The 8,261-nt window shown below is 29.5% G+C and overlaps 1 protein-coding gene and 1 long non-coding RNA gene across 3 annotated transcripts in view; one reads left to right on the top strand and one right to left on the bottom strand.

Moving 5' to 3' along the window:
* Positions 1 to 8,261, bottom strand: part of LOC106785305 (cadherin-87A) — a 156,561-nt gene that overhangs the window by 15,946 nt on the left and 132,354 nt on the right. The gene's annotated exons all lie outside the window — the stretch shown is intronic.
* LOC106785307 overlaps positions 1 to 8,261 on the top strand; it is a 30,844-nt gene that overhangs the window by 10,498 nt on the left and 12,085 nt on the right. Inside the window, exon 1 of one of the 2 annotated variants that reach the window (XR_001381512.1) lies at positions 6,919 to 7,009. The exons of the other annotated variant lie outside the window; for it this stretch is intronic. This is a non-coding gene — a long non-coding RNA (uncharacterized LOC106785307). Of the gene's footprint in view, positions 1 to 6,918; positions 7,010 to 8,261 lie in introns of those variants that run through there. 2 annotated transcript variants of the gene reach the window in all.

The raw sequence follows: 8,261 nt of genomic DNA, 5'->3' as shown, positions 1-8,261 counted from the left end.
TAATAACAATATAAAATATAATATAATATAATATAATATATAATAGAAACACAAGGAGCAACAAGCAATCTAAATGAATATTCGTTATTAACGTGTGTCTCTGTGTGTATGTGTGTGTTAGGTGTACACGTTTTAGTCGTTCGTTCTCCAGTTGAATTTATCTTAGCTTTCTATAAGCCATGACTACTAGTTTGAGCTGTGGTCCTTCGCTCACTCTTTCTTTATCTCTCTCTCTCTCTCTTTCCCTCCCTCCCTTTCTCTCTATGCAGTTAATATCAATTTAAATTGGACAAGAACGTAGCATCGTTAAATCGTATTTATGTGTTGTACTGACTCAGACGAGAAATTCGAAATAGAGGGAGAAACATAGAAAGAGAAAGAGAGAGAGAGAGTTAACAAAATCAAATGTAAATTCTATTTTCTCTATATTCCCATCTCTACGTTTTATCTATCTATTAGTGCATTTTTTATTTTTTAAATATATCATTTACCCCATACATTTTATAGTATTATTAAATCATTACGTTTAAATAATCCATTCTAATTTGACTCGAATAATATTTAAATTAATATTGTAAAATATTGTCGTGGTCTAATTTAACGATTTTAAAAATGAAGAGAAAATGTGTGAGTAAAACGATTTGTAAATATCGTCTACGAACTTTTCGTGTTGTTTTTATTTTTTTTAGTATATATATTGTTTATATTTATTTTTATTTAAAATATATTATAATTATAAATGTTATATTTTATTAAAATTATTATATATTTATCGTATAAATAATTTTTTTTGTAACATTTAGTCATATCAAGTAGTATAAATCGAAATGTGGTCAGACCGAGGATGGCAGAAATATAATGCGTAACTACTGATTGTTGCCGGTGGCTGACCACGCACGGACGTGACTACTTGCTGTATATTTCACCGATCCCTTCTACCTTCCTCCTCTCCCTATTCGTGCACTTTACAGATAAACTTTTCCATCATAAATATTGACTACCCCTATATTTTTTTTTTCTATCTTTGGCTTTATTACTTTTCTATTTTGAAAAAAAAAAAAAAAAAAAAAAAATTAAAAAAAGTAGTAGTAACGCAATATAGAAAAAATTTCGTTAAATCCCAACTAGTTTTATCACTAATGAAAAATAAATATACGTCAACCTAATCTATGATTTATATTCAGTGATTTATCAATGATTTTTCATTGTAAAAAATAATCGATAAAAAAATGTGTATGTGTCTACGAAAAAATTAGTCAATGATTCGTCGAGTCGTTTAACAATGATTTTTTACAAAATCAAATCATTGATTAACATTATCGTAGATACATATAAATTTGATGAATTTTTTACAATGAGTAGATATATACAAATTTGATTAATCTCTTACGATGAAAAATCATTGACTAACTGTATCGTAGTTACATACAAATTTGATTAATGATTTTTTTTTTTTTACGAGAAATAATAATTGATCGCGCCGCTGGATCTCGTTAATATTAGTAAAAAAATAAATTAAAAAGACAAAGTAAAGTAACACTTACCCAAATTAATAACAAAAGGAATATAAATACATTTGACGAACATTAATGTATCTTTCTAATAATACGTTATCATACTGTATACGTTATACGGTTCTCTTACGGCTAATAAGGATATTACTGTTCGCTATGGCATGTCATTACAGTTAATCACGAATTTCAATTAAAACGGACATCGCGCATTAGCGTGCTAACGATATATATATGTATGTGTGTGCGCGTGTGCGATAGCAACATAATCAGGATATTTAAACGTGCTTTTAACGAGAAACATCGACCGTGTCGAAATTAAAGTATCAAAATCGAATGTTCGCGATACGATCAGAATTAAATACATGTTTTTATTCTTTTCATTTTTACATACGAACATAACACATGCATACACGTATACGAACATAACACATGCATACACGTATACGAACATAGTCACACATACAAATACATAGACATATTTTAATCTCATTCTATGTCACTCTGTATCTTTTTTCTTTTGTTAATTATTATAAGATTTATCTGTAATTGAATTATTTCATTGATACTACCTACATTAATTAAGTGATTTTAATTACAATAATTGTATTTACTTTTTTTCCTTTATTTCTTTCTTTCTCTATCTCTCTTTTTCTTACTAATGCGCTCCTATATTTCTTTTACCTTTTTCTGTTAATTCTTTTCTTTTGAATCCTTTTATTATCCGATAAACTATCCTATTTCTTTCACGGCACGTTGGTTGCACTCTCGTTAATTATTTAAGACAGGTAGAACATTGGAAAATTATTTATCGGGGAGAGAGAAAAACGGAATTTACAATTACGACTACGACGACAAAAAAAAAAAGAAAGAAGACAACGAAAATAAATGAAATAAGTTTTTTCTCTCCCCACTAAACCCTTATCCACCCACTTTCATTTCTCCCCACTTTTATTTTTACATTTAACATCCTTATTTGTATTTCTATCTCTTCTTGTAAATTTTCTTTCCTTTTTTTTTTTTTACATTATCATATAACATCACCTGCGTTCGTAGAGATGATAACGAGAAGCAGATGCGCACCTACCACCATCAGTGATTCCGTAATGTAATTCATCGATTTAATGCGCCCGTCCGCCAGCGATTAATCGAATTATCGTTTAATCCTGTACACGCTACCTAACGTCAGATTCGTCCAACTTTGTGAATATATCGCGACGTGAATTTATATATATATATATTTAAAAAAATAAATCTCAAAAAGAACAAAAAAAAAGGAAAAAGAGAAAAGAGGATCAAATAATCCGTAATAATGTAATTGAAGGAAATAGAGATAAAAAAATTACAATAAAACAAAAGGAATGATAAATAATTGAGTGCAATACGAATTGAGAAGAATACAATTTTTGTATGTAAGTGTGCACGTGTATGTATATGTGTTCTTCCATATTTGATAATTAATCATAGAAACAAAAGAAAAGAAAAAACAATACGAAAAATAAAAGGAAAAAACTAGAAATCAAATTGAAATTTAATAAAAAGAAATTACGATGCAAGAGTCAATATTTTGGCAGCAACGTTACAAATCTTACAACCCGAAATATCGTTTGAATGTAATTTTAGTAAAACAAGTCGTTAATGATCAAAAGACGACACTCGGGTGTGACTTGAAATAAGCAAATTAAAAAATAAAAAAAAGAAATAATAATGAAAGGAAATATGATCAATGATAAAATGTAATAATATAAATAATACAACAAATACAATTTTTATATGCTCGGCTGTATCTATCTATGTATTTTCTCTCTCTTTCTCTTTATTTAATAATAAATTCGTGCAATTGCAATAGACGATTGATATGATGTTTAATAGAAATAGAAAAAGAAAAGAACAAAAAAATAAAAAATAAAAAGTACAATTTGTTCGATCTTTTGTATCAATCTATCTCTATCCTTTTTCGAAGTTATGTAAACAGTGCTTGAAAATTCGCATAGCAATCAAACGAGAGAGAGAGAGAGAGAGAGAGAAACGTTCGTCGGACAGTAGTACATAACAGTAGCAGCAGGCTCAAAAGTTGCCCAACGAAAAAGAGAAACAGAGAGAAAAACAGAGAGAGAGAGAGAAAGAAAGAGAGAGCTTTTATTGCAAGCTCGGCCGGTAGTGGTTGACCAATGCGAACCGCCTTTTTTTAGTTCGTTTTCGAATCCTTGCTATCCCTGGGACAACTCCTACCCCCCTCTTCACCCCGATTCCAAATCATTATTTACAGTACACCCGATATATCGGCTACTATCCTGTTGTGTATATATTGCTTTCTTTTTCTTTATCTTTTTTTTCTTTTTTGTTTTTCTATTACTTTGTTTTCTATTTCTATGACAAAAAAATGGTACCAGAAAAAAAGAGAGAAAGATTGAGATGGTGGTGGTAGTAGTGGAAATTATTCACGCTGCGATGTCTTATCTTTAAGACACCTATGTTAACGCGTTAAACTTATAAATAATAATAATGTAAAAACAAATATATTATATATGCGAATGTTGTTTGATTACGAACGAACGATATTTGCTTTTTCTGGTTCTTTTCTTTAACAAATATTTTTCACTTCTTTTTCCTCCCTTACACAGTGTATAACAATTGTCACATTAATTTCAATCTATATATCTGTGTGTTATATTATAATTTTTATATATTATAATATATATATTCTTTTATATTAGTATATTTAATTGATTCACATTTTATTGTTTGTTTTTTGTTTCCCAAAGAATATTTCTATAAAACGGGGCGGCGGCGGTGTGGCGGGGGGGGGGAGGGGTCGGTAGGAAGAAGAAGAAGAAGAAACGATAAAAAAACTTGCACGCACGATTCGTCATGGAATAAGAATGATAGAGAACAAGAAGGTACGGGAATAAAAATCACTAGACTTTGTAAGAGGGTAGGAACCACTACATTTCTCTCTTTCTCTCTCTTTGTAGCCTCTCCCTTTACCACCTCAAGCCCAACCTCAACCCCATGGTCGAACGATTTATATGCAGCGTTTCGCTTTGCCGACAAATTTGACACCGATGTACCCATCGATCCCATCCTCCTTCATCCCCTATCTTTTCCTTCCTTGACAGCGATTTCCCTCCCTCTCTTCTTACTCTTTCGTATTCTATCTTTGTTGCACTTCAACGCACGTAGAAAGATAGGTATTATGTAAGTAGGTAGAAGCAGAAACGCGACCGGTATCGGCCCTTCCCCTCTGACTTTGTGTAGCCGACATTCGTGTGCCTCAAACAACCAGGAAAAGGAATAGAAGAGATGGGAAGGAAAGGAAAGGAAAGGAAAAGAAAGGAGGAAGGGTTTCCCTTACTACTCCTCTCTAGAATTAGTTGGAAAGTCGAGAGCTACGATCGAGACGTGCTTGAAATAGAAACCTCGATCTATATTCTCTTCTCTTCTTTTCTTTCTTTTTCTATCTTTTTCTTGTTTTTTTTTTCCTTTCCTCTCTTTCACCCACCACTCCCACTCCCTCCCATCCGGTCGGCCCGCTCACCCGACCAACTTTTTTTTCCATCCATCTATCTGGGGTCTATCTCTAGATTTTTTTATTTTCTTTCAATCTTTTTCCATATCTCATCTTTTTCGTTTCATCGATGTTATTAGATAAAGATTCGCACCGAACGAGTCGTCTTCGAAAATTATTAACGTGGAATGTTATATATTTAGTTTTTGTTTCTACACGATTGGATACCGATAATGTTATCCGAAGAATACGTGTGAAAGATAAAAAGAAGAAGAGAAAATTCGTGATTTAAAATAAAGTACATATTTATATCGCATCTATCGGTAAATAATATTTTTTTGTTTTTTTCAATTCGGATGAGAAGTGTGGCTTGGGATAAAAGGAAAATTTTCTTCTTAGAATTTGGTTCGATCGTTTATAAAAAAAAGGGTTTTTTTATTTTTTTTTTTTTTTTTTATTTCAAATTATTCTTTTTTTCATTAAATATTTGTAAGATTGGTTATTCAATTGTAAGTTATCGAAAAAAGAAAAAAATTATTTCCATTCGATCGGCATTATGTATGTAAAATAAAAATACTCGAAGTGTTGAAACGTTAAATAAAACAAATATTAATCATGCATGTAGATATAGAAGCAAAACAAAATGAAACAAATGAGCCATTTATTTGGAAAGTTGTTTAAATCTATTTGCCAATTGTTTGTTGTTAAACTGGAATAACATGTTCCATTAAAACTTGGAATTAGTTGTCATTCATAAAAAACATTTTACGAAACAAAAATCAAAACAAAAAATTGTTAAATCGCTTTCGAAATAAACAGCTCAATATATATATAATTATAATTGTAGTTACTTCGTTAAATTCATAGAAATACTTAAGCTTTTAATTAATGAATTAGAAGCTAAATAACGACTTTGGTGTAGTAACTCGTTGTAGTTTTCATTAAATTCGCTTAATTAATTTGCTAATCTCCAGCTAATCAATAGCGTCTATTAATTATCCGATACAAGAGATCCTTGATTAACGATTTTTCTTCTTCGAGGTCAACGCCACCTCGTTGTAGGGCTCGTTGAAACGCAAAGGAAGACGAACGGGTTTGTCCCTTTTCCTGATACCTCTCTTCCTAGCAGCTCCACACAGTTAGTAAAGGACAATTAATTATATTCGAGCTGGTGTTCCACGTGCACCACACCAACCACCCACCCGTCTAGTGATTTATCTTTCTTCTTAGAGATGATATTATACCTCGTGGAATATTTTTTTTCTTATGTAATACTGTCATTAGAATTATAAATATAATTTTTCTTATATAGACTCCTTTTTTTTTTTTTTTTATACCTATCAACGTTTAATGAATATGCTTAGTTTTGAAAAATCGTTCATCAAAGATTCAAAGATGAAAATTTAATTATATCATTATTGATTGTACATAATTAATAATGAAATTTACAGACGCCTGTCTGTCTGTGTGGTGTTGATTAATCAACGTATCTAGTGTGACTCGACGCGACGCGAATTTAATTAAATTTGTTTAAAATTTATTTTTTTATTATTTATTATATTAAAGCAAATCAAATTGATATCATTCCAATAGACATTCGTATGAGTTCATTGTAATTGTATCTTTTTGATGGAAAATAAATGTTTTTTTCTTGGTTTAAAAAATTATTAAACAAATTCGATTTTATTATAACAATATTGTTGTTACGTATAAATAAATGGAGGATCATTTTTACTTGAAAATGGTTTTAGTTTCATGTCTCTACGATTTCCCGTTCAAAAGATATTGCTTTTTAGAGTTTTTCATTCATAATTCTATTACTACAGCTAATCGTAGTAATAGTAATAGTAATAGTAACAGGTCAATAACCCAATGAGTAATTTGAATGAAATTATGTAGGTCAGTGTGTCAACGTAAACGTCTTTCATTTACAAGGGAATATCTCGGGAATTAAAAATCGTAGAAACTTCAACAATATACCATTTGAAAGGTAAGACTTTACTCTATTTTTTAATCTTATTGTTAATAATTAATATAAACAACATATTATAAACAAATTGTTCCAAACAAATCTTTTTGAATTTAATTCATCTTATTTCGTACACAGAGGAAATCAATTGAAATTACTAACAATTTATAAAAAAATAACGTAACAATTTAATAAATAATTAATAAACAAAGTAATTGTTTATAACAATATCTTATATATGCATGAAAATATATTTGAAATTATAAGTCGTAGAGATTTGATTTAAAAAACCCAGATTTAAAGAGCAACAACATTTTATCTATCATTTTTCAGTGTATTATTGATAAAAAATACTTTTCATTGAATTCGTAGACACAAAAATGAATGACTGAACATACCGTAGATACATCTAAAATCTTAATTCGTGAAATATATTCAATAATAAAATTATAATTAACAAAAACTTTAAATTATTTTCTCGTAATTGTTCATTAAGATAATGTATTCCTTGAAGTTCTTTTCGATCGATAATGTTTCACTTGTTTGAAGCTTATGCGTTTCGTTGAGTAGCAGCTGCAGAGTATGCTCGCGTGTTACTGCTAATGCGGAAATAACGATGCGTGTATCAAGCCGGTGTACGTGTCGTTCCTTTGATGCCCTATACTATATACATATATATATATATGTATACATGTATATCTATACATAGTTTCCCTTTACCTATTTCCACGGTGGATTAATAATCTACGATTACATGGAGACGGCTTTCCGTGCTTAATTAGAAGGATCATCCAGAGACGTTTCCTATTTCTCCTTTTCTCGAAAAATTCTTTGAAAACAAAAAAAAAACAGACAGACAGACAGAGAAAGAGGAGAGTAAAGTAATGAAATATTTTTGCCAAAAGATTATTATATTTTTACCATTCCTCGTAATAAATCATAACATTAATATCTCCTCCCATTCCCTTTTATATATTTTTCTAATATCAATATTTATTCGTAGAAAATTATTATTTCTATATAATAAATAAATATATGATATATATTTTTATATATTAGATTGATTCGTATGGGAAGACTCCTATATTTGGGTCGGTGTGGGTTTTATTGGTTAAGTAATAGTAATGAAATAATTACAAACGATTTTATTTATTTTTTAAAGTAATTTAAAATTTATTTAATACGTTGCATTTTATCTATTACGAAAAATAAAAAGATATATGTAATTATTAAAATGGAAAGTAATAAATATAAATATAATTCGATCTAATTA

The sequence above is a fragment of the Polistes canadensis genome, unplaced genomic scaffold (assembly GCF_001313835.1).
Source record: "Polistes canadensis isolate GaletaPanama2010 unplaced genomic scaffold, ASM131383v1 scaffold_48, whole genome shotgun sequence".
Taxonomy (NCBI): Eukaryota; Metazoa; Arthropoda; class Insecta; order Hymenoptera; family Vespidae; genus Polistes; species Polistes canadensis.
This window is presented reverse-complemented; position numbering and strand designations above follow the sequence as displayed.